Here is a 25,374-nt window from a genome sequence, read left to right on the forward strand (position 1 = left end):
ATGTCCCCAACGAAGTGTATCAACGCCTGCTTGCAGCTAGGGTGTTCATTTAATTATCATTTCAATTCTAGTAAAGCTGCATGGTCATATATAGTTAAAATAAATATGGGTTCCCAGCCTTTGACCTTCTTGTGTGCGAACGCACACGCTATGCCCGAACTCGTACGGGACTTGGTAGATTACTCTGCCACGAGTAATGAGTATGATGGGCAAACATCTAATAGGCGCACTACGAAAGTAGTGTTGTGGACATGTTGGGAATGTGGATCTCACGGGGAGCGTGCAAGGGATAAGTCCCTGCAGAAGCGCTATCCTCTGTGCCCGCGGTGGCTCAGATGGATAGAGCGTCTGCCATGTAAGCAGGAGGTCCCGGGTTCGAGTCCCGGTCGGGGCACACATTTTCAACATGTCCCCAACGAAGTGTATCAACGCCTGCTTGCAGCTAGGGTGTTCATTTAATTATCATTTCAATTCTAGTAAAGCTGCATGGTCATATATAGTTAAAATAAATATGGGTTCCCAGCCTTTGACCTTCTTGTGTGCGAACGCACACGCTATGCCCGAACTCGTACGGGACTTGGTAGATTACTCTGCCACGAGTAATGAGTATGATGGGCAAACATCTAATAGGCGCACTACGAAAGTAGTGTTGTGGACATGTTGGGAATGTGGATCTCACGGGGAGCGTGCAAGGGATAAGTCCCTGCAGACGCGCTATCCTCTGTGCCCGCGGTGGCTCAGATGGATAGAGCGTCTGCCATGTAAGCAGGAGGTCCCGGGTTCGAGTCCCGGTCGGGGCACACATTTTCAACATGTCCCCAACGAAGTGTATCAACGCCTGCTTGCAGCTAGGGTGTTCATTTAATTATCATTTCAATTATGATATTTATGACTAGATTGCCAATGAATAGCCATGTAACATAGAATGATGTTTATTTTGATGCATGTGACGTACATTTACTGGAAGTGCGTACAATTTATTTTAGTAAATGAGGGGATGGTTATTGACAAGAAAGATATTAACATGGCAACTATGAATGTTTTTGTACTTTGAAGAACGGTTGCCATTTATAGCTAGAGCAGTGAATTAGTGATAATTAACTGAGGATTATATTATGATAAAATTTTAGTGGTGTCTAAATCTTTTTACCAACTGCTGTAATGGACAAACAAGACGTGATCGCTAAAAAAGATGGAAACATTAACGATAATTCAGTGAGATTTAAGGGAGAACCTGCTTATCCTTCACTATGGGTGATCCCCTTATGCTATGGACCTTGGGTTCACAGGGTGACTCATCAGTACAGATATTCATACCGTAGATACAATAATATTGGAGGGATCTCTGTTGAAATATCAGACAAACATATTTCTCCTGAAGAGAGGATCCAGCCTTTCCGGCAGTTGCAGGCAACATTCTGTGTCATTGGCTGATCTGGACTTATAACTACAACGAAATCGAACCTACTGTCATGTCAGTGAAACAGCTGAAAGCAAGTGGAAACTACAGCTATAATTTTTTCTGAGAGCATGCAAATCTAATGTATGGTTAAATGATGTTGTTACCCATTCACACCTCTGGGTGGAGATATCATGAGAACGATAACTGTCATTCTATAGATTCTACAGTGTAATATTAGACTGCTAATCAGGTAGGTTAGAAAATTTAAGAAAATTGAAGTTAGATATAGTGGGAATTGGTGTAATTCAGAAGCAGGAGGGAGAAACATTTCTTCTGGTCAGATGATTTCAGGGATATAAATAAAAAATGAAATATGGTAATGGAGGAGTAAGTTTAACAATGAATACTAAAGTAGGAAAGTGCTTAAGCTGCCCTGGACAGCACCGTGAAGAGACTGACACTAAAGCCGCATCTGCCACTGTAGGACCAGTTCATATGATTATTAGTTATGCAGATGATGAAGACATTGTAGAAATGTGTGATGACACGAAAGAAATTATTCAGATAGTTAAGGGAGACGATAATTTAACTGTGATGGCGGGCAGGAATTCGATAGTTGTAAACGAGGAGGAAGAAGCACAGCAGGTGAATATGGTCTGGGGGGAGGAATGAAAGAGGAATAGCTTACTAGAATTCTGCACAGAGAATAGTTTAATCATCGCTGACAATTAGTTTCAGACTCATGAAAAAAAGAATGTGTGCTTGGAGGAGACTTGGAGACACCTTAAGCTTGCAGATTGGTAATAGAATGGCAAGGCAGAGACACCAGAAACAGATTTTAAAACATAAGACAATACAAAGGCCAGATGCAGACTCTGGTCACAATTTAGTGGTTATCAACTATAGGCTGAAAGTGAAGAAACTGCCAAAAAGAAGGACACTAAGGAGATGGGACCCGGATAAGGTGAAAGAATCGGGGGGTGCTGAGAGATTCATAGGGTGCATTAGGCAACGATTGACTGTAACAGTGAAGAGGAATACAGCAGAAGACGAATGAGTAGCTTCGAGAGATGAAATTGGAAGGAAGGCCAGAATTGGCCGTAATTTTGATGATTTATTAACAGCAAAATTGATTTTCGATCACAATATGGTCACCTTTAGCGCTGTAGCTCGTAGGCTCTGGTGTCTAGTTATTGGCAGTGATCGTTTCATAACTTCTGTTACTGCTAATAACTAGACACCAGTTACCTACGAACTGTAATTTGTACACAAAAGCAGTGAAGATGATCATTATGTGGTCGAAAATCGATTTTACTGCTAATAAAGCATAATAATTACTGCTGACCTTCCTCCTAATTTTATTTATCATACGGTCGTTGTGCACACAGCACTCCATGGAGTCGCCAATCAGTTTGAGAGATGAAATAATCAAGGCATCGGATCATCAGATAGGTAGGACAATATTGAATTCAATTTAGTAAAGAAGAAAATATAAAAATGGAGCAAATGAAGTAGGCGAAAAGGAACACAAACGTCCAAATAATCAGGTTGACAGGAGGTGCAAAATGACTAAGCAGGAATGGCCAGAGGACATATGTAAGTATTTAGAATCATATAGTGGTAGGAGAAAGATATATACCGTCAACAGTGTCCTTTGGAGAAAAGAGAAGTAGCTGTGTTAATATCGAGACTTGAGACGGAAAACCAGCCCTAAGCAAAGAACGGAAACCTGAAAGATGGGAATAAATGGATGGTCTATTTAAGGGAGACGAACTTGAATACAATATTATAGAAATTGATGAAGACGTAGATGAACACGAGATGGAAGATTTGATACTGCGAGAGGAATTTGATGGAACACTGAGAGACCTATGTCGAAACAAGGCCAGAGGAGTAGACGACATTCCGTCAGAACTGCTGTATGAATGGGAGTGCCAACAAAGACAAAACTCTTCCATTTGGTGTGCAAGATGTATGAGACATGCGAATTACCGTCAGACTTCAAAGAAAATATAGTAATTGCAATTTAAAAAAAAACAGCTACTGACAGACGTGAATATCTCCGTACTGTGAGTTTAATAGGTCATGGTTGCAAAATAATAATACGAATTCCTTACAGAAGAATGGAAAAACTCGTAGATGCTGACTTTGGAGTAGATCAGTTTGGATTTATTTTGAAATGTATTACCACATGTGGCAATACTGAGCCTGCAACTTACCTTAGAAGATAGTTTAAGAAAAGGCACCCCTACTTTTACAGCATCTATACACATACAGAAATCTTTTGATATTTTTGACTGGAATACAATCTCTTCGAAGATAAAATAGAGGGAGCGAAAGCCTATTTAGAACTATTACGTTAACCAGACGGCAGATGCAAGTGTCGCAGGGTATGAAAGCGAATCAGTGGTTGATTAGGAACTGAGACAGGCCTGTAGCCTATCCTCGATCTCACTCAGTCCGTACACTGGGCAAGCAGTAATCAAAACCACGGAAAAGTTTTCAATAGGACTCAAAGTTCAGGGAGAATAAATAAAGTCATTGGAGTTGACAACGTAGTTCTGTCGGAGACAATAAAGTCTTACAGCAGAAGCTGAAGGTTGTCTCCGTTGATCCATCGTGGATGCGGGACAGCGGCTGGTCATTTATTTATGAAAAACTAATCACTAAACACCCATACGTTGTTAGAAATGGATATTTTATTTACAAGACCAGTTTCGGCAATCCACTAACTCCACCTCCAGGCCGCTGCGTGTTAAAAACAACTAGTATAAGTATAGTATACAAAAATTGATATTCTAGAAAATCAAGCATTGTGAGATAAATTCTCAAAAACCTACAAAATGAATTGGGTGGTGTTAAGAAGTGTATCTGTGCACACAACGCACAACAAAGTAGAATAAGTACACGCGCTGGTTAGCAACGAAACTAACTACTTTGACATCACAGAGTTATAATGGAACATGTCAAACATTTCAAAAACATAAATTAGAAAGTGTACAAAATCAAAAGCACAAAGGAATAATGCTTGTCTAGATGTTTTAAAAATATATCCACAACCCTTACAGACGAGAATCACTCTTGTTCTTAGGAAACATTATCCGCACTCAAATTAAGAACTCACGATACGACATATCAAGTACACAATACTGTGAATACCTATTGCTTAAGTAACAATAGTGATATATGAGATGTATTTATGACAGTCTCAAAAATCTCTACCAGAGGCAAAAAACGGCCGACAAATTACTATGTAAATGATTGTAAGTGAAGAACCTGCACGGGATACTCCTAAAATAGTCAGAGGGCATAATACTGTATCCTAAGTGAAAAATGAAACGATATGACTTATTGTGTCTTAAACATCAATTAATTGGCGGTGGACCAAACAAGGGACCATACTATTATGTTCACGATATATTCGTTGTATAATAGAAATAAAAACGAGGCGCTCAGACTACAAGAAATTTTTAACTCTTTATACCACAAGTTTCATTTCACTATTGACTTTCATGTTGAGGGGTCTCTTAACTTTTTTTATTTACAGGTAAGTAGGAATGGCCAGTGTTCAGAACACGAGTTTTCTCGTAAGCCGACAGCAAAATTGTCGTTATTGCTGCGAATTCCGATCATCATCCATTACAGAAGAAAGCATTCTTTCTTTCAGTGTTTCACAGGCTAAAATTATTAGCACCTGACCAGGTGGCAACTGTATCGAGAAAGCCTCCATTGTAAAGATAGGGATTGTAAATGGATTTAGAGAAAGTGATAGAAAGGAAATGGGTAATAAATTCTGTCAAAGATGCGCGAATTGAAAAGTTTATATGCTATTAACATACTGAAGAAGCTCCTACGACAAAATATAAGACTGTTGGCTTATAAATTTTGCAACTGGTGGTCTATAAAATTAAGTGTATAGATTGTGACTAGTTTTACATCGCACAAACTTGAAAGCAGTTCAGAACTCGACATAGGGAACCGGTTATCCTGGCTGTGATAGTAAACTATGAGATCATTTACGTCAGTTCATCAATCAGCTTCGTGACATCGAAAACAATTTACAGATTCTTCATTATAAGAGAAGAGATGTTAATTTGGATACCTAAAAATTTTCATACATATAAGGCGCTTCCATGACCAATTAGTTAATGACCAGATCAGTGGAGCAGGAGATTGGTTTTTTATATTTTTGATAATGGCTTCAATTGCCGTTGGAAATACGACTTGTAGGCTCATTGCGGCCACCGTTTATAACACCAAATGTGCAGTGACGTTTGCCGATGCTTTGAGTATATTTTTATATGCATTTATTTTCACATATGTTTCGTTTGCTGTCATCTCTTACACGTTTTTATGCCTTTTCGCTTCACTTCTGTCATTGTGCCGCGCGCGGTTCGTGTTCATGCCTTTTATTGTTTGTCATCTTCTCTTACGGTACTGCCGCCTCGTTTTCTTATTCCATTTACTGGCGTCACTAACTTCCTGCCTTATCTGCGTGAGTGGCAGCAGCAGCGCTTATCGATAAGTGCACTGTCGTACCATCTCGGTAGCGACTGATAGTATTTCCGGGACGTCGTGTGTCTGGAGTTCAGTTGCGAGCTCAGTCGGGACGCAGCACAAGTGAAGTCGGGGACAGCCAGGATTTGCAGACCGCTGGCCACACACGTGAACTGTCCGACGGAAGCAGATTTGAGCGGAGACGACAGTTGGTTGGTCGTTCGTTCGGTCGTCTCATCAGGCGTCGTGTATTTGGCGGCGGGCACTCGCTGTTGCAATTGGAAACAACGCTTGCTGTGTGAGTGGCTTTTCGCTTTCCTCCGAAGCAGGATCCTCAAGTTGAGTAATTAGTTACCCGTTCTTGAAACGCGACTCTTACGATTTTGTTCTTTATTTGTGGATTGTTGTTTCCTCAGCCGTTGACGCGTGTGATAACGTTTCATGTGTTTTGTTGCCTAGAATCTGCAGCCTCCCATAGTCACTTGACAGCTGTGAGTTGTGTTTTCGGTATTCTTTTAAATTTGTCTTGAGTGGTGTTTGATGCCTTGATCTTGGTGAGGCCGAGTTAGAAGTTATTCGTATCTTGGTTTATTCTTCATCGGCCGATATTTTCCATTAATTGTGCAGTTGTATCTGACCATTGGAAATCGGTCAGATTGTCGGTCGGTCGTAGACCGTCCCTAGGTTGTGTTGCCTTCCGATTAAGAGGTTGTCTGTCTAGCTGCCTATCTCACGTAAACGTGCGGTAGTGTTACCTTCCCAGGCCAATCCTTGGAATCTTCTGAGTGCCGTTCCTTGTGTTTTACATAGTGATTTCCTTTTTAGTCTTAAGCACTCTGTGTGGCCTTCAGCCGAGTTTTAGCCTATGCAAGGTTTTTCTTCTTAGCCTTAAGCCGTGAAAAAAAATTGTTTCTTGTTTGGTATGTGGCCTTCAGCCGAGTTTCAGCCTTTCAAAATTAAAATTTAAAATTCCTTGTGCCTAGGCGCTAAGACATAAATTGGTTTCAGGTTGGTATGTGGCTTTCAGTCGCGTTTTCAGCCTTTTCAAATCAAAAGTTGTAAAGTTGTGACCAGCCCTTAAGCCGTAAGAAATATTTTCTAGTTTTTATGTGGCCCTCAGCCGAGTTTACTAGTTTAAATTAAAAATTGGAAATTGCTTTGTCTGGGCTTTAAGCCGTGAGTTTGTTTGGTTTTCGTATCTGGCCTTCAGCCGAGAGTTGTGTGAAGCATTTTAGGATAAAGCCTTTAGTCGACTTTAGATGAAATTTTAGAAGCTCTTCCCTTTAGGCCTTAAACCGTAAAATTGTTTTCTGCATTGTGTGTGGCCGAGTTTTAACCTCTCTTAAATTAAAAATTCGAAATCCTTGTGTTGCCCTTCAGTCACAAGATTGTTATTCTTTAGTATGAGGCCTTCTGCCGAGTTTATACCAAATATTTTAGAAAAAGGCCTCCAGCCTTTTCAAATTGAAAGCTCTTCTTCCTAGGCCTAAAGCCGTTAAATTGTTTTGCTGATATGCGGCCTTCACCGAGTTTCAGCCTATTTAGATTAAACTTTGAACATCTTTATTTCGGTCTTAAGCCGTAACGCTGTTCTTGATTAATGTGAGGCGTTCAGCCGAGTTCTACGGGAAAAATTTATGTCAAGGCTTTCAGACTGTTTATATTGAAGATAAAAAAAAATTTTCTAAAGAAATGAGACCACCAGAGGAACTCCTGTACCTCAATTCCTCGCTTAGCCCTTGTGCATTGGATTTTCGATGTGGCCTTTAGCCGATCTAAATTAAATCAAAGGAGGTCTTTCGTTCAAATGTTGAGAGGTTTGATTCTTGCTTGTGTGATTGTGTGTTTTAAGAAATAAAGTTCATATGTTGAGTGCAACTGACAGTAACTTATTTTGGCCCCTTACCACAAATATAACCGCATCCGTTCTGTCCTGCTAGCCCAGGGATTTCAGTCAGGAATGTGGATATACATCTTATATTAAATTTCCTTATGATACTGGCGGCTCCGCCACCTGGCGTTGTATTAACCCAAGGTCGATTCACAGTAGGGTTTTGAAATATATACTGTATTCGAACATTATGAAGTACCTCGAAGAAAACGATTTATTGACACATAGTCAGCACGGTTTCAGAAAATATCGTTCTTCTGAGAAACAACTAGCTTTTTATATTCATGAAGTAATAAGATATGTGCACAGGGCTTTCCAGAATTCATCGTAAATTCCGAAGCCGTCGCTAAAATACACTCATATGTGGTCAATTATTGGCAGATTTTCCGAATTTTTTCCGTAAGAAGGCAATCTTGTATGGTTCGACATAGGTTTTGTATCTGCTGCCTGAGGGGCTAGTAAACTGGAGCATGATATCTTATATGCCACACTTTTGTTCAATTTTAGAGAATTTTATTTATTTAAGTCATGCTTCATACTTGTGTATTCGTGTGCATAGAGAGCATTTTTTCTGTGAAGCAATTGACCATGGCAATATTTTATTATTGTGCCAAATTCGCTGGTAATTCTATTTTCTTCCAAATTAAGTGAGTGTGCTTTGCAGAGTGGTGCCTAAATGCTCCACGTACGTGTTGTGCAAATTGGTGTTATATGCCTTCAGTTTTTATTGTAAGTTGTTAATTTTAATAGCAATGAAATTTATGCTATTGTCGTCCTCATGCTACACAATTAATTTCATACCATCGTGGAAAATATTATATTGTGTAAGCAGCGCTCGAGTCCCCTGCCAAGTGTAATCACGTACAAGCAATTTATCATCAAAATACCTCAAGTAGTATACTGTTTTTTATGGAGCCTATTTACTACCTTGAAAACATTAATTTCCAAATGAATCAGAGATACATTTGTCAGGAAGCTTGATCTGGACCCTCTTTCTGATGATAAACTTTCCCATTAAAAGTAAGGAGATTATGAGACTATATCATTTGCAAATGCCGGTAACTTCCAATTTTTCTGAGACAGATACACTTTAGTGTTTTACTATATTTTTAAATAACGTAGGACCCTCTTTCCGCTGATAAACTTTCCTGTTAAAAGTAAGCTGACTGTGAGACTATATCATTTGCAAATGCCGGTAACTTCTCATTTTTCTGAGACAGATACCCTTTAATGTTTTACTAAATTTTTAAATAAAATAGCAGAGTCGCTGAGTATTTTTACGTTTTTTATTACATACGTTTATCCATGTGTGCCTGCTACTACTGGGGTTGGTGTATTTCCAATGCTAAAATTTAAATCTCCCATAAAGAACATGAGGTTTTTATTCAAGCTCTTAAACATTACTTGTAATTATTTCTGAAAGTCAATATTTACTTCTTGTGGAGCATTTGTTTCTATTGTTCTTTGGATTACACTTGTACCTGTAAGTCCTACTAATACAATGCGTTTATTTGCGTTTCCTAGTCAAGTATTTTATTACATTATATTTTCGCCCTGGAGATGGCAACACATTTACTTCCTGTTTGTTTATTTTTCCCCTACTGTAGATCAAAGTATAGTTTTTTATATATTCATTTCCAGATGTTTTCTTCTTTGTTTCTGTAACTGATGAAAAATTCTGTGAAATGTTTCAACCATCCCTTCGTACACTCTACTGTTTACTATCTTGTCCGTGTAACGTTCATAGATTGATTTTCACAAAGAAAGTCTTTAACTTGTAATTGTTTATGTTTTGCGATGAAGTCGTTGGTTCACTCCTTCATAATACTCGAAACAACTAAAATTTCCTGTCACTGGAAAACCATGAGAGACCACTCGGAATTTATGAATGTAACCCCTCGCAAAAACCCTCTCATGGTGGAACGCCGCATTTGCGAACTGCACATAACACCTTGAAGGTCGTGTCCACACTAACATACATGTGAGCCCGGGGGTTTTCAAAATTGATTGGAAATTCCGTGGCCCATAGCTAAAAAACACTCTTCCGTGGCCAGTTAATGGTAGATTCTCCGTACTTCTGGGTAAGAAGGCAATCTTGTGTACTTGGAACCAGACTTGGAAACTGCTAAATGAGTGGGTGGTAAAGTGGAGTATGTTAGTTATCAAACAAATTTGTGAACATATCGGACTTATCATATGAATTATCTAGAAATGTGGATAAGCTGTGGAACTCAGTACCAGACTAAATATTTACGTAAAATTTCCAGAAGTTCATCATTATTGAAATATCTAGGGTTAAAGCGCAATTGATCATCTATGGATCATAGGTGGAGCAGGAGAAATTTTCATATCGAAATCGGTCGAGAACGCTGTGGAGAGGCCAGAGTATCATGTTTGGTCGTTACATGATACTAATTTAAGTAATTGTACATGTCGATTTTCTCTGTCTTACTGAACAATGTGACGCTTAGATTATTCTTGTGTTATTTGGTAAAAATTAGCTAATTAAGACACCGTTTACACTGTACTAAGTTTTGAAATCAGACATCGAAATTGCTGAGTATTTTTCCGTATTCATCATACTCGTTTCACCAAATGTACGTATTGTTATTGATATTCGTGTGTTTCCATTTCTAGAATTTTGGTCTCTTGTGAAGCAAATCTGATTTTTACGCTAGGTGCACAAGGTCATCTGTAATAAAACTTCCTCGCAGATTAAAACTGTGTGCCGGAACGAGACTCTAACTCGGGACCTTTGCCAGGAAGTTTCATATCAGCGCGCACTCCGCTGCAGAGTGAAAATCTCATTCTGGAAACATCCCCTAGGCTGTGGCTAAGCCATCTCTCCGCAATATCCTTTCTTTCAGGAGTGCTAGTTCTGCAAGGTTCGCAGGACAGCTTCTGTAAAGTTTAGAAGGTTGGAGACGAGGTGCTGGCGGAAGTAAAGCTGTGAGGAGCGGGCGTGAGTCGTGCTTGGGTAGCTCAGTTGGTAGAGCTCCTATCCGCGAAAGCCAAAGGTCCCGAGTTCCAGTCTCGGTCCGGCACACAGTTTTAATCTGCCAGGAAGTTTCATATCAGCGCACACTCCGCTGCAGATTGAAAATCTCTTTCTGCGATCATCTGTAAGAGGTTGGAACAGGGTTTTCAGTAGTCAATATTTCTTTCATATTGAGCATTAGCTGCAATTACTCTTGGTATTGATCTTGTACCTTCAGACTCTAATAATACAGTGCGTAATTTTGCATTTCATAGTCTAGGGCTTTAGCTTACTATTTTCTTGCGATGTAGAAGCAACACCTTTACCTTCTCTGTGTTCCTGCTTTACACAGCTGTAGATCATAGTATAGCCGTACACAATTTAGTTCCAGATGTTTTCTTATGTGTTTCTGTAATTTCTGAAAACTCTATTTCGATTTCTTTCAAATATTTACCTGATTCGACTTCCTTAAAATTAGTTCCCTAACGTCCTACGTGGAAGCTTCCCCAGGTTCATAAAACCATTGTCTCTTGCTCCTGTTTCTCATCCATGTCGTACCCCAGTTATCCGTTCTGTTCCCGAGACTAGTCTGGGTACTCCAAGTAAGTTTATTCCGTCTCCGTGTGGGGTACTGGCCCATCGCTGCTACAGGAATTTTCCCATGACTGATCCTACCATCCACTACACTGTCATCTATCAGCTGATTTAGCGTCTACGAAATTTTATTTTTGTATTGTGGCTAGCAAACCAAGTCGTTCTGATGTTGTAGTAATCATTGATTGAACACACAAAATTTTTCTGCTTCATGGTGAACCAGTGACAACAAGCTGTCAAACAAATTTGCGAACGTTTCAGACTTGTCAAACGAATTATCTAGAAATGGGGATAAGCTGTGGAAGTCAATACCAGACCAAATATTTACGCGAAATTTCGAGAAGTTCATCATTATTGAAGTATCAGAATTTAAAGTGGAACTGAGCACAGAAGGTGCTGCAGGAAAAATTTTTGTATCGATATCTTTGAGAAGAGTATGGAGAGGCCAAAGTATCATGTTTGGTCATTTCATGATAATAATTTAAGTAATTGTACATATGGATTTTGTCGGTGTTACTGGATATTGTGAAGCTTAGATTATGCCTGTGTCATTTCTTAAAAGTTAGTGAATTGATAGATTATTGCGGAAGAATTTTTTCCAGATGTTAATTGTCTTCTCATCTGAGTGAGGTTGATTTTTTCCATTTGTTTCCAGCAAGGTACACGGCTGGTTGTGAAATTTGTTATTATTAAGTTGGTTTCATGTGTGATACTGGATATGTTTGTGAATGTAGGTTTCACTACGAGCTTACTTTGAATGATATTTTACTTATGTACAGAAGTGCATGACAAAACTATATTGTGGTGCAACTGAGGACAGTAACAGCAGCACCAACAAAGCCAAAGGCACCTTATACCTCTCCGCTCCATCCGTAGAACGAAGGAAATAACACTGACGACCAAAATGCGCATACTTGAAAGTAATGTGAAATCTGTGCTTCTGTGTGAATGTGAAACATGGAAAGTGACAAAGCAGCTAATCCCTAAGCTGCAGACATTCAACAATAGATTTCTGTGGAACATCCTGGAGATAAGGTGACCAAATGATATCTCTAACGAAACACTCTGGGAAAGAAGCAGCAAGAAGATAGCTGAGCTGCTGATAAGAAGCAGGAAGTTGACATGGTTAGGACACACATTTAATATACCAAATAAACACATTGCGTAGGAAGCACTTTATCGGATGCTGCACGGACGATGGGGACGAGGCAGGCTCAAGATGAAGTGGAGATTATCAGGTAAATCCGAAGGTCAATACCAAGGAATAGGATGGGAGAAACTGAAAAAAAAAATCAGAAGACAGAGCAAGATTGCAATCCTTTATTGCAGGCCTATGCTGTATTATTATCTCATTTTTTTCATTTACCTATCTGGCCTATCTTTTTCTACTGCGTCTATACACTGATCACTACTCCAATAATTTTTTATCATTTAAATATTATCTCACATTTACAAAAAACCTAAGTACATTTTAGATTACATACTTCAACCATTCTGCAGCTTTTAAAACTGTACAGGCTTCTTTCTTCATCCAACTTGCTTCAGGCTCAACTGACACGTAACACGATTAATTTTAGTTCTGGTGATTCTTTCGATGACATAAATGTTACGGCGTTATGGACAAACTTGTTGCTGTGTTGAACAATAAATCCCAACAAAAAACATTTCTAATGTAAAAAGACAGTAATTATTTATCATTCACTTTTCTAAAGTGAGGTACTAGCGTCATTATGTAGAAAACAGCTATCTGTAAGGTACAATACCGTAAGTACATGGATGGTCTATGTAAGGGAGATGAACTTGAAAACAATATGAACTGCTGTAGAAATGGGAAACCCAACAAAGACCAAACTCTTCCATTTGGTGTGCAAGATGTATGAGACATGCGAAATACCCTCAAACGTCAAAAAAAAAAAAATAGTTGCAGTTTCAAAGATAGCAGATGCTGACAGATGTGAATATTACCGAACTATGAGTTTAATAAGTCATGGATTCAAATAACAAACACGAACTCCTTACACAAGAATGAGAAAACTGGCAGAAAGAGACTTTGGAATAGATCAGTTTAGATCAAGGAGAAATGTATTAACACATGTGGCAATACTAATCCTGCGGCTTACCTTACGAGATAATTTAAGGAAAGGCAACCCCCTTTTTATAGCATCTGTAGACTTACAGAACTTTTTTTGACAATGTTGACTAGAATACTCAAATTTAGAATGTAACAGAGGTAAAACACAGGGAGTGAAAGCCTATTTAGAACTTTTACATAAGCCAGACGGCTGCTGCAAGTGTCAAAGTGCGTCAAAGGGAATCAGTGATTGACAAGGATCTGAGACGGCGTTGTAGCTTATCCTTGATCCTACTCAGTGTATACAAAGAACAAGCAGTAATCAAAACCACAGCAACATTTTGTGTAGGACTTATAGTTCAGGGAGAAGAAATAAAATCTATAGGGTTTGCCGATGACAATATGTAGTTATGTCAGAAACAACAAAGAGCATAAAGGAGAAGTTGAAACGAACGGACTGCCTCTGTCGATCCATCGTGGATACGGGACAGCGGCTGGTCAGATATTTAAGGAAAACAAAATTCAAACAGCCGTACGTTTTACAAATTATTAATTTATTAACACGACCAGTTTCGGCATCCCCTTAATGCCGTCTCCAAGTGGCTGCATGTTAGAAACGAGTATACGTTTTGTAGGTGTCAAGGTATACAGCAGTTGAGTTGACGTAACAGAAAGTAAAGTGCAGTGGTAAAAATCCTCAAAAGCTTACAAAATGCAGTGTGCAGCGGTAAGAAGAATATCTGTGCACACAACTCATAACAAAGCATCGAAACTAACTACTTTCACATCACAGAGTTATAATCGAACGTGTCAAACATTTTTAAAAAAAGTTTAGTAAATCAGCAGCACAAAGGAATAATGCTTGTCTGGCTTTATTATAAAAAATATCCACAACACTTACAGACGAGAATCACTCTAGTTCTTGGGAAAAATTATTCCCATTGAAGATAAAAACTCGCGATATGTCACATGAGGTACAAAGTAGTGTGCATACCTATAGCCTAAGTAACATTAGTAATACTGTATTCCAGATGTAGTTATCACACTATCAAAAAAACGCTACGAGAGTCAAAACATAATGGCCGACAAATTATTAAGTGAACGTCAGTAAGCAAACAGCTAGCAGGGGATACTCATAAAACTTCTAGAAGGCATCATATTATATTCGAAGTGAAGAATGAAACGTCATGACTTAGTGTCCCTTAAATGCCGCTTAATTGGGGGGGAAAATAGCACAGTGGAACAAACAAAGAACCCCAAACACCAAATTTTTATGTTGTCGATATATTCGTCGTTCTTAATAAGTGTAAGGATGAGTCGATCAAGATACAATAAATTTTCAACTCTTTACACTAAAATTTTAACTTCATTACGGAGTTTTTGTTGAGGGCTAGCTTAACTCTTTGGATTTTCAGGTAAGCACGATGGCCAGTATCCAGAATACGAGATTTTTAGAAAGCAAACAACAAGAGATGACATTATTGCTGCGAATTTTAATCCTCCCCGATTACACAAGAAATGTTTCCTTTGTTCAGTGTCTCACAGGTTAAGACAATTTGCAATTCACCAAGTGGAAACCGCAGGCAGATAGCCACCACTGTACATATAGGGACTGCTAATGGGTTTAGAGGAAGTAATATTATAGAAATGGGTGAAAAAATTTTGTCAAAGACTCACAAAGAGACCAGTGTAAAGAAGGAAGATGTCAGATATGTTGCTAAGAAACATGTTGGCCCAACCTCTCTGAAGACTAGTAATGAGTTTAAAAAGCATAATGTGGTGGCAAGTTTCAATGCTATTAACAGACTGGGGAAGCTCCTTCGACATAGCATAGAGCAGCCTGTTACTACATTTTTCAATGGCCGGTCTACAAGTTTGACCGTGGAGCTTGTGACAGATTTTACATCGGACAGACTGGGAACGAGTTCAGGACGCAAAATAGGGAACAATGCTATCCTAGCTGTGGTAGTGTACTAGGACCTCATTTACGTCAGTGCACCCATCAGCTTCGTGACACAGAAAACAAATTACAGTCTTCATTATGAGAGTAAAGCTGTTTAATTGGATATCTTGGAAGACCTAGAACTATTCATTCATAGAAGACCCTTCCATGTAAGTTTAGTTAATGAGCACATCACTGGAACAAGAAATTGTTTTTTCATACTTTTGATAATGTTTTCAGTTGCGGTTGGAAGTAAAAATCGTACACCCTTTTCGGCCACTTTTTACAACAAATGTACAGCGGCCTTTGCTGCATTTTTGAGTATATTTGCATATGCTGTAATTATCACATCCGTATTTTTGGTGTCATCTTACAAGTTTTTATACCTTTTCGCTTTACCTTTGTCTTAGTAATCTGGATATACAACTGTTTTAAACATCCTTATGATATTGGCGGCGAAGCCACCTGGCGTTGTGTTAGCCCAGCTGTCCCCTATCGGACGCAGCGCGCGTTAGCTGCAGCTCTGGCTCTAGAAAATTTGGTTTCTGTCTATGCGAGTGGGAAGCTATTGTACCTGAAATACCATATGCATTTCTTGATGTACGATATTTAGAGCTGTCTCTTGAGCTCGTAAAATTGCGTATGGTATGTACATTTCCGCCTATTGTGAGACTTTCGACTTTTTATAATTTTTGTACCTTTGTTAACCAGACAATTGTGTATACTTGCATTCGTATTATGGGAAGAGTTTGTAATCTCAAATTTTAATTTCTGACAGGTCACCAGTAAGAAATCCCCAAAACAGCTACACGATTTTTTCAGCAACCAACAAGAACTTTTAGAGTCAATTTTATTATATTTGTCATGGTTACCTTCTGGTGCCAGACATTTCAGTCTTAGATAGAACAAATGATCCTCCTTTTTGCGCCACTATGGACGTTAACAAGTATCCTTTTGCTTTGTAGTTCGGTTGGTTTTCGTACACTCACTCTGCTTTTAACCTGACCTTTTCCCTCAGTAGCTTCTGTGATATAGCTTTCTATGTGGTAGTTACTATCTGGCTGAGTTCCATCATTCATTACACAGGTTGGTATATTGTATTCACAAGTGAACAGTAATGACATAGTCAAGTGAGACCCCTTATGGTTGGCATGTTTCTTGGGGTTCTGTGCTTGTTCCTACCTATTAATTTCCGGCCAGTTGGCTGATGTTTTAGGAACAACAAGTCATATCTTTCCATCTTTATTTTGGTGTATAGTGTTACGCCCTCAAGGAATTTCATGAGTATCGCCAGCATATTCTTTGTGACCGTCATTTACTTAGAAATTACGTCGCCGTTTGGGTTTTTACTCTGTTAGCGTTTTTGATATTGTGTTGACTACATCTGATGTATCACTCCTGTTGATGATATTTAGACAATACGAATGCAGAATATAGTGTACTCCACATATCGAGAGATTTTAACTTTAGTGAGAGCAGTTTTTCGTAAGAACTAGGGGGACCCTCATCTATAAGAATTATGGATATTTTTTATAAAAATCTAGACAAGATATATTCGTTTGACCTTCTGATTTTGTACATTTTCTTTGTTTGGTATGATCTATTACAAGTCTATGATCTCAGTGTGTGTACATACTCTGCTTTGTTGTGCTTTTTGTGCACAGGTACACTTCTTAACGCTGCATACTGTATTATGTGGGTTTTAAGCGCTTTTATTTCTACGCCTCATTTTCTGTAATGTCAACGGTTGTATATCTTGACATATCGTACACGTATACTCGTTGTTTTTAACATGCAGTGGCGTGGAAATAAAATAAAAGCTTCTGAATATATACGGCTGTTTCGTGACTTTTCTTTGCCAAAAAGAATGGACAGTGTCTTGAAAAGAGGATATGAGATGTACATCAACAAAAGCAAAACAAGGGGATTGGAGTGTAGTCGAAATAAGATCAGTACCATTAGGAGGTGTAAAACTGACTGCCCTGATTTCTTCTGAACAGTGAGTTCTTACACTGGTTATGAAATGCTGTTAAATAGCGTGAGTTCGTCTCAAGTGTATAGGTTGCTGTTAACATGAAGTCAAATGAAGGTCATATTTCTAATATTATTGAGATTACTGTAAAGTATGGTAAAGTGTGATATTTTTGCTATTTCTTATTTTGTACTGATGCATGGTATAAGAGAAATTCGTTACGTCTCAACCATCCTTGCATGTTATAGGTTAACATTTGTATTCGGTTACACATGTGATAGGAAGTCCATTCTCAAGGCAAGGACCAGATGCTACCTGTGATGGGAAGTCCGCTTTGAACACAAATACAAGATTCTACCTGTTGTAAAAGTCAAGGTCAACTGAAGTAATAATTTTTTGTTAACTATCTCAGTTCATCATATACTTAAAGTAGAAAACATGTAAATTAACAATCGTGCTGCTTAAGAGTGGCCTACATCCACACTATTGTCTCACTGTCAGAGCAGTACTCACAAATGCATTAGCGACCTATTAATTTTAAAAGCTGTCTTAATCATATGCATGTATGGACGGAGTCGTTGCTGAGGTGGGAAAGGTGTGGAGGGGAACTGGTATGCCAGACATTTATGAAGTGTCAGGTAACAATTTATTGGAATAAAGTGTACAATAGATCCTGGTGTGCTATGTAAACATTCCTTCTTCTAACTTTTTGAGTGATGCAAGCAAATAGGACACTAACAAAGAAGAATAATACCGGAGTACTAACAAATTTTATTGTGATTCGAGATATGAATCTGTGAAATAACATTTATCGTATTATACGAGGGAAGTCAAAAAGTAATAAACTCTTCTTTTTTTAAGATGTTAAGAATGCAACTACTTGGGTTGACAACACAACATTGACGATTAATTTAAGTATTTTCAGTATAATTGACCTCTATTCTCATTATCTGGATCCGGCTTTTAACAAAGGCATATACAGTTAAATCTTTGGTCCTGTTTCTGAAGCATTTGATGCAACAACGTTTTCACAGCGTCCTCATCTTCAAGGTGAATCCCAAGATGAGCATCTTTTAGGGCCAAAACAATTGGAAGTTTGATCGTCATTCAAAAGTAGAACATTCGCCATAACTTTCATTAGGCGAATTCTCTGAAGATGTCCTTTAAAGTGCTAGGGGGTAGTGAAGTTTCGGTCTGTATCGATTGATCATCCCTGCGCCGAAAATCGACCATAAACACACACTCTGCATTCCACAATCCTGTAATCGTAACGTCTCTACCGACATCATGGCTTTGAACTTTTCCTCCTTCAGTGAGTTTCTGTGATGCCATTCCATTTACAGCCTCCTTGATCCTGGTTAAAAGTTTCTTCTTTGGTTAGTTTGTTTCAAGAAACTCCTCTCTGTCCAAACGGATGCGCTGCATGAGTTGAGAGGCCATTCTTATTCTGGCCTCTTTATCGTGATCGGTTCACGTTCTTGGTACTCAAGTTGCACAAATAGTCGAGTATCGTAGTTGTTAAATAATCGCAATCACCCTGATTTTACTGAGGGAGGTAATGCGAAACAAATCATATGCAGTCAGCCGGTGACCACCACTGACGAAGTCGACTCGCTGAATGTTGTGTGGAAGCCTTAAAAACACCAGTCTGCCGCTCAGTCATTCATCAGCCAACGGTGTTTGCCATTCACTTTTGTTACAGCGATGAATACATCTTCTAACGTTCCTGATATCCACTGCTGAATCACCGCAAACATTTTCTGTCTTCCATTGATACAAATGGGAGTTTCACCTTCCGCATTCAAAAATTCTATCACAGAACATCTGGTAACAGGTAAAGTTACTGCGGCACTGGTTTGGAAGAGAAGCGATGAGGAATAGCGACAAATTAAATTTTTCGTTTACCAAACTGCATTTAAGAAGGTGAAAGTAGGTGGCATTCGATCTTGACTAACCTTCGTACATAACATATGATACCATAGCAATAACCCATATCTCATTGCTTAATGATAAGAAATAGTTCTCTTTTTACATAAAAATGAAAATATTCATCGATGGACAGTTCTTGGAACTATATTTCGCTGGGGTGAATGCGACAGTATTCAGTACAAAGGAAGTATGAACAATAACGTCTTGAGTCACCGATTATTTAGTGTTTTATTAATTTACACGTCGCATTATTGTTATTGGTAACATTTCTCTGAGTCCCTTCACTTAGCTTAAGCCTTATTTTACTGTCGTACGTCGTATTTTATTGTCGTTGCCGTGCAACCATCTTCTTCCCACCTGTTTCCGTACGCTACGATTCATTGTACGAATATGTAAATGATTCAGTCCTATGCTACTGTTGCAGGCTGTTAACAAAATATATCGGACTCGTTCCATGCATCATATTACTGGTGCAGAAAGGTACATTATTGACAGATGTAAAGTAGTAATTTAAAACGAGTTTTTAAAATTTCTAAAAAACCATGAGTACTAGAAGCTGCCTATTCATTCAACCTTCGTAATTTTATGCAAGTGAATTGCTATTTGCTCGCTCAGATGGTTGTGTGATGTTACCAAATTGGTTTTCGTCTTTTTTATGATGTGATAAGTTTGGTCCGTATGCCGTGCAATACCTAACCCACACGCGAGGAGATTTCAGTGAAGAGCCACAACATTAGGCAAGCTCTGGGGGGAGATTGTTGACGGATCCAGCCCTCTATCTCAGACCAGTCCTATTCCACTAAAGTGCAGTCCACGTCGTTCTGATCTGACCAGAGACTCTAACCAGCGAATGTATGTTAAATCGGCGGATTTTCGTTGTTTATCCCGGGTCCCAGGACTCCGCGCGGTATTCGAAAGGCCAGAGATCACAGGCGACGTATTTCTGTAGTTGCGACTATATTTCGGCGAAAGTAAGGTGTACATTGCAGGCATTTATTTTCTTATGGTGGATTTTTGGATTGTGAAACCCATTTATATCGTAGAGAGGAAGTTAGTGTGCACGATAGCAGGAAGAAATTGAGGGTAGTCATCGGCAATTTATACGCTATGCGCAAATATAATTCTCAAAAGAAATAACGGTCAGTTGAATGCAGAAACTCAACACCTCGCCGTATAGATCCGATTCAGAATCTCGAGAACTCCCCTGAGAAGACTCAAACATCTACATGATTGGAACATGACGTTCTTGAGCATTGGAAAACTCCAGGAACTCCAAACCATGGTAAACAATTGTCCTAACACAGTTGGGGGATAATATAATAATGAACATGTAACAAGAAAATTTCTATTGACACTTCCAAAGGGTTGTTTTATATAAAGGATGATCAAAAAGACCGTCTGATTTCGATTCCATTTGAGTGCATACGGAATGTAGCGGGACACCCTATGCGGGTATATAAGCACTAACATATAGGCAAGAGATTTGAGTGACATGCGTGTCTTTTCGAAGTCCATTCGGTAAATGCAAAGACGTGTTTTGGTAAGAAGGCAGTCTTGTGTGCTTGGACACAAGTTTTGAATCTCCTGCCTGAGAGGCTAGAAAACTGTTGCTAAATTTTAGAGAATTTCATTTATTCTTGGTACTAGAAGGTATCCTAACTCATTCACAGTGCAGAAAGGAAACGTTATTTTAAAAAATAGTTGAGCAATTAATTGCGAAATTGGGCCTAGGTAGGTGATGCTTCATTTTCGTGCTTTTGTGTGTATAACCTTTCGGTTTTCTGTGTAGCTAATGACCACGGCAATATGTTATAGTTGTGCCAAATTCGGTGGTAAGTCTGTTTGCTTCCAAATTAAGTGAGTGTGCTTCGTGGAAAGGGGCCTAATTGATCTGTTTTTGTGTGGCATACGTTGACGTCATGTATCTTCAATTTTTGTTGCATGTTGTAGAGTTTAATAGCAATGAAAATTAATATATTGTAATCCTCATGCCTCACAATGAATTTCATACCATTGTGGAAACTATTTGATTCAAAAAGCAGTGCTTGTGTGCCGTGTCTTGTGTCATCATGTAGATCCAATTTATCATCAAAATAGTTCAGTTAATATACTGTTTTTATTGGAGACTATTTACCCCCTAAAAATATTATTTTCTAAATGATTCAGAGATACATTTGCCAGGAAGCTTGATATACTACTGCACATGGCAGGACCCCTTTCTACTGATAATCTCTCCCATAAAAATTAAGCGGATTATGAGAATATATGTCCTTTTCCATTAAAAGATTTCCTTATACATTAATATTTAAATAATTTTTAAGAACTATAATAAATTTCGTTCTTTACATGTGTGAAATTATTTTTATAACGCTAAAGCATAAGAAGAAACTTCCTATTCAGTCGTCTTGCATTATATTATATTTGTGATGTGGGTTAAAGTGTACAAACAAGACAGCGATTTGAGCAATGTGTCGTGCAGTTGCGACATCAATTAATGGAAATTCCTGACATTGAAGAATTTAAAACTTTATCCCGGATCATTTTGCAAGTGTTTCACTGTTTTTTATTCCATTTTCCGTTGTTCGCTCCACAAATTTTGGAGTTTAACAGCTACTATTCCCACAAGAGAAATATATAATTTGCATGACTTCGCTCAAGGGCCACCGTAAATAATGTGTTAAGTGATGTCCACCTAGATAATGGACTAACAGGAGCCAAAATGTATCCTGTGACTTAATAAAATACGAAATTCTATATGACTTAATTGCATATTATTAATACTTTCTTTGAGACATCTTTGTACATCGATGAATCGTATGAAATAAATGACAAATATTTATATAAATAAGTATATAAAAATCTTGATTTTGATTAACACAAAGGGCTTCATAACGGCTGGAAACGAATAATTTTTAGGAATATGGAGATAGCACTGAAGGTAAAGAAAAAGAAGAAAGTATAGTAGATGAATATTTTGTTAAGTTACTGTAGCGTATCCGAAACTGATTGTAATTTACTTTCTAATAAAGTAATATGCAATGTTGGTAAGAATGTAATGTATCATGTTTAGAAGTCATAAAAGAGATCTGTGGATGAGGAATAGATGAGGAGACAGAGGAGGGATAATGTAATGGTAACACATACTTTTGGAAACAAGATTTTAAATCCTGAAACGTTTCCATGGGCAGATGGTGACCATGACCTCAGTTTATTGGTTGCGGGAAGCAGCGTAACACTGAACAACAAACTCAAGAAATATAGGATACTAACGAGACTGTACCTGAATCAGTTGAAAGAAGCAGAGGTTGTTAACGGGTTCAAGAAGAGCATCAGATAACGGTTGACGTAAGAGATGCAAAGAATGCAACGAAAGACGAGTGAGTATCCTTAGGACTCGAAGTAATCAATTTACAAAACAATTAAGTAGGTTGAAAGACAAACTCAGTATAAAACCGTGCATGAAGCACAAAATATTAAATCTAACTGGCGAAACGAGAAAATATGAAACTAGAACCAATAAACAAATTGTACAGAAACAAGCCTGCAGTCGAAGGGCATGAAAGCGAAGTAGTGACTGAACAAGAAATTACGCAGTTTCATAGCCTATCCACATACGATATTAATTCTCTATGCTGAGTAGCCAATAAAGGAAAAGGAATTAAGTTTCAGTGAGAAGAAATAGTTTTGCAGATGGTATTAAAATTCTGTCAGAGACAGCTACGGACATAGCAGAGCACTCTATGGAATGAGTTGTGTCTTGGAAAGAGGTTTGACAAGAAAAAGTTTTAAACAGGGATGGTGGGCCGTAGTTGCTTCAAATCATGTGAGACTGATGCAATAAGTATAGAAAATGAGACACTGAAGGGAACAGATGTGTTCTGCTATTTGGGAAGCTAAATAGTTGATTGTGACTGCAGTAGTGACCATTTAATACCTAGACTGGCGATAGCATGACAAGCAGTTCTGAAATTGATAAATCTGTTCACATGTAATGTAGATTTAACTATTAGTAAATCTGTTCGAATCTTTTTGTCTAGAGTTTAGATTTATACCGAAGTGAAACATGCACGGAAAGTAGTTCAAACAAGAAGACAATAGAGACTCTATGAATGTGTACTACAACAGAACGTCAGTAAAGGAGCATGCAGACACATCTTAAGACATGAAGCAATCAACATGTTAGTAATAAAGGGATGTGTGGGGCGTAAAAATTGTAGAGAGAGACCAAAATCTGAATACAGCAAGGAAGTTCAAAAGAGCAGCCGAAAAATACTGTGTGGGATAATCTTTCTCATGGTATTACCGACTATAAGGTGCATATTTGACAGAAGAAATATCCTACAAGTCTTTCCTGTTACCCATTCACTGTTAGCTAAAGGGTCAACATTGTTATATCAGCTTTGTTAGCGTTAACGCCATTAATTTGTCTGCAGGATGCCATTCTTGCAGTCATTACTCAGCCTCAGCAGACACTGTGTACCCAATCCGTCTGTGTCTAGTGTAGATATGTTCAAGTGCGAAGACATTTTCAGAATGTTTGCGTAGCGTGGAAATGAGGCGGGACGTGGGTACCAGCCCGGTATTCACCTAGTTGGATGTGGAAAACCGCCTAAAAACCACATCCAGGCTGGCCAGCTCACCAGCTCTCACTGTTAACCCGCAATTTAATCAGAGGCTGGCTCGCCTCCCCGTGTCCCGGAAGCTGATACTTTAGCACTGTCTGCTATCCGGGCGGGTAAACACTTATTACTATCGTTAATTTTTACCAAATGCTTTTAATCACATTTCGCTTATTAACAATGGGAGTAAGATGTTATCCTCTGGCTGTCTTTACTTTTATGCAACAGAAAAGCTACTTAGGCTTCATTTAAACTGACAATTGTGCACACAGATAATTTAACACAAGGCTTGCATTACATTATTCCTAGGATGGCACTAAACTGTGCAAAAGGTGCTGGAGCACCTCTATGAGAGTCGAACACAAAAGAAATTCAGCAGCCAGCGAACGACACCTGAACCACACGTTACGTCATCAATTTCTTCTTCCGTGTCGCTTTCGTTTATTGCCAGGTTTTCCAGTGCTTGCCACCGCACAAGACCTGAACCATGTCTTACCTCGTCCGACTCCTTACCTTTCTCTGCATCTTCTTCTTGCTCCTCCTCCTCCGGCAGCACCTCCAGCAGCCGGCGTTCTCTGGGCACAATGTCCTCTGCTCCCTCCTGTGGCGGCGGCTGCTCGAAACCCCCACCTGAGGAAGAATAAACGTGACAGATGAAGAATTGGCTATTATACTGTTTGTAAATCACATGTGATTTATCGCTTTTAACTGGGCTTCCAACATTCTGAGTTTCAGGTATCTACTTTCGTACGCAATCAAATGGTCTGGTATCATGACTACATACGGATTACATACACGAGTCACCTTTTAAACGGATGAACTTTCCTCTGTCTCGCTTTGTCCTCTACAATGATACTTCGCAGTGTCATTTGCACAATATATTAAAGGATTCTCTTTTCTGCACAATGACGCTGGCTTGCTGGTCATATATCATTCTAGCTTACGCTTTCTCGCAGAGCGCATCACATATACTATTTCTTCCTCAAAACACAACAACAAAATTTACACCGATATAAGGCAATTCGTTTCTCTTTGAATTATAGATATATACGATAGAGCTAACCGGCTTAATGCCTTCCGAGTGTTCATATCCTTTTTCATCTCAGTAGTCTCACAGAATTGCATTATCACGTGACAAGTACCTGGGTGCCAATTTGCCCGTTGCCTGGTATATCGCTAAGAATGAGACTTTCGTAGTTGTCTGCTATCACTATGCAAATCAATGCCCTGATCACCATGTATCAACTGCTACCATTTCTGTTCTAAGCATTTACGTCATATTAAAAACAGTATTACATAAGACAGGAAATGAAGGAATAGTAGTCTCAGTACTATGCTGAGAATGGAGACAGAGAAACAAAGTTTCGAGGAACACCGCAGTTCCAAACAAAATATTCTCTCTGCGCATTCCTAGAACTCATTATTTTCCCTCTTTCAGGATTCTCAAGCAAGTGTGTAGATAATATCCCTCCACAGATAT

The 25,374-nt window shown here is 38.7% G+C and overlaps 2 non-coding genes across 2 annotated transcripts; both read left to right on the forward strand.

Annotated features, from left to right (window-relative positions):
* Positions 1-319: 319 nt before the first annotated feature.
* Trnat-ugu (transfer RNA threonine (anticodon UGU)) lies at positions 320-394 on the forward strand. Its single transcript has one exon. It is a non-coding gene; the product is annotated as a tRNA-Thr (tRNA).
* A 331-nt stretch (positions 395-725) lies between these two features.
* Trnat-ugu (transfer RNA threonine (anticodon UGU)) lies at positions 726-800 on the forward strand. Its single transcript has one exon. It is a non-coding gene; the product is annotated as a tRNA-Thr (tRNA).
* The last annotated feature ends 24,574 nt before the right edge of the window (positions 801-25,374 follow it).

The sequence above is a fragment of the Schistocerca nitens genome, chromosome 9, assembly GCF_023898315.1.
Source record: "Schistocerca nitens isolate TAMUIC-IGC-003100 chromosome 9, iqSchNite1.1, whole genome shotgun sequence".
NCBI classification, from domain to species: domain Eukaryota; kingdom Metazoa; phylum Arthropoda; class Insecta; order Orthoptera; family Acrididae; genus Schistocerca; species Schistocerca nitens.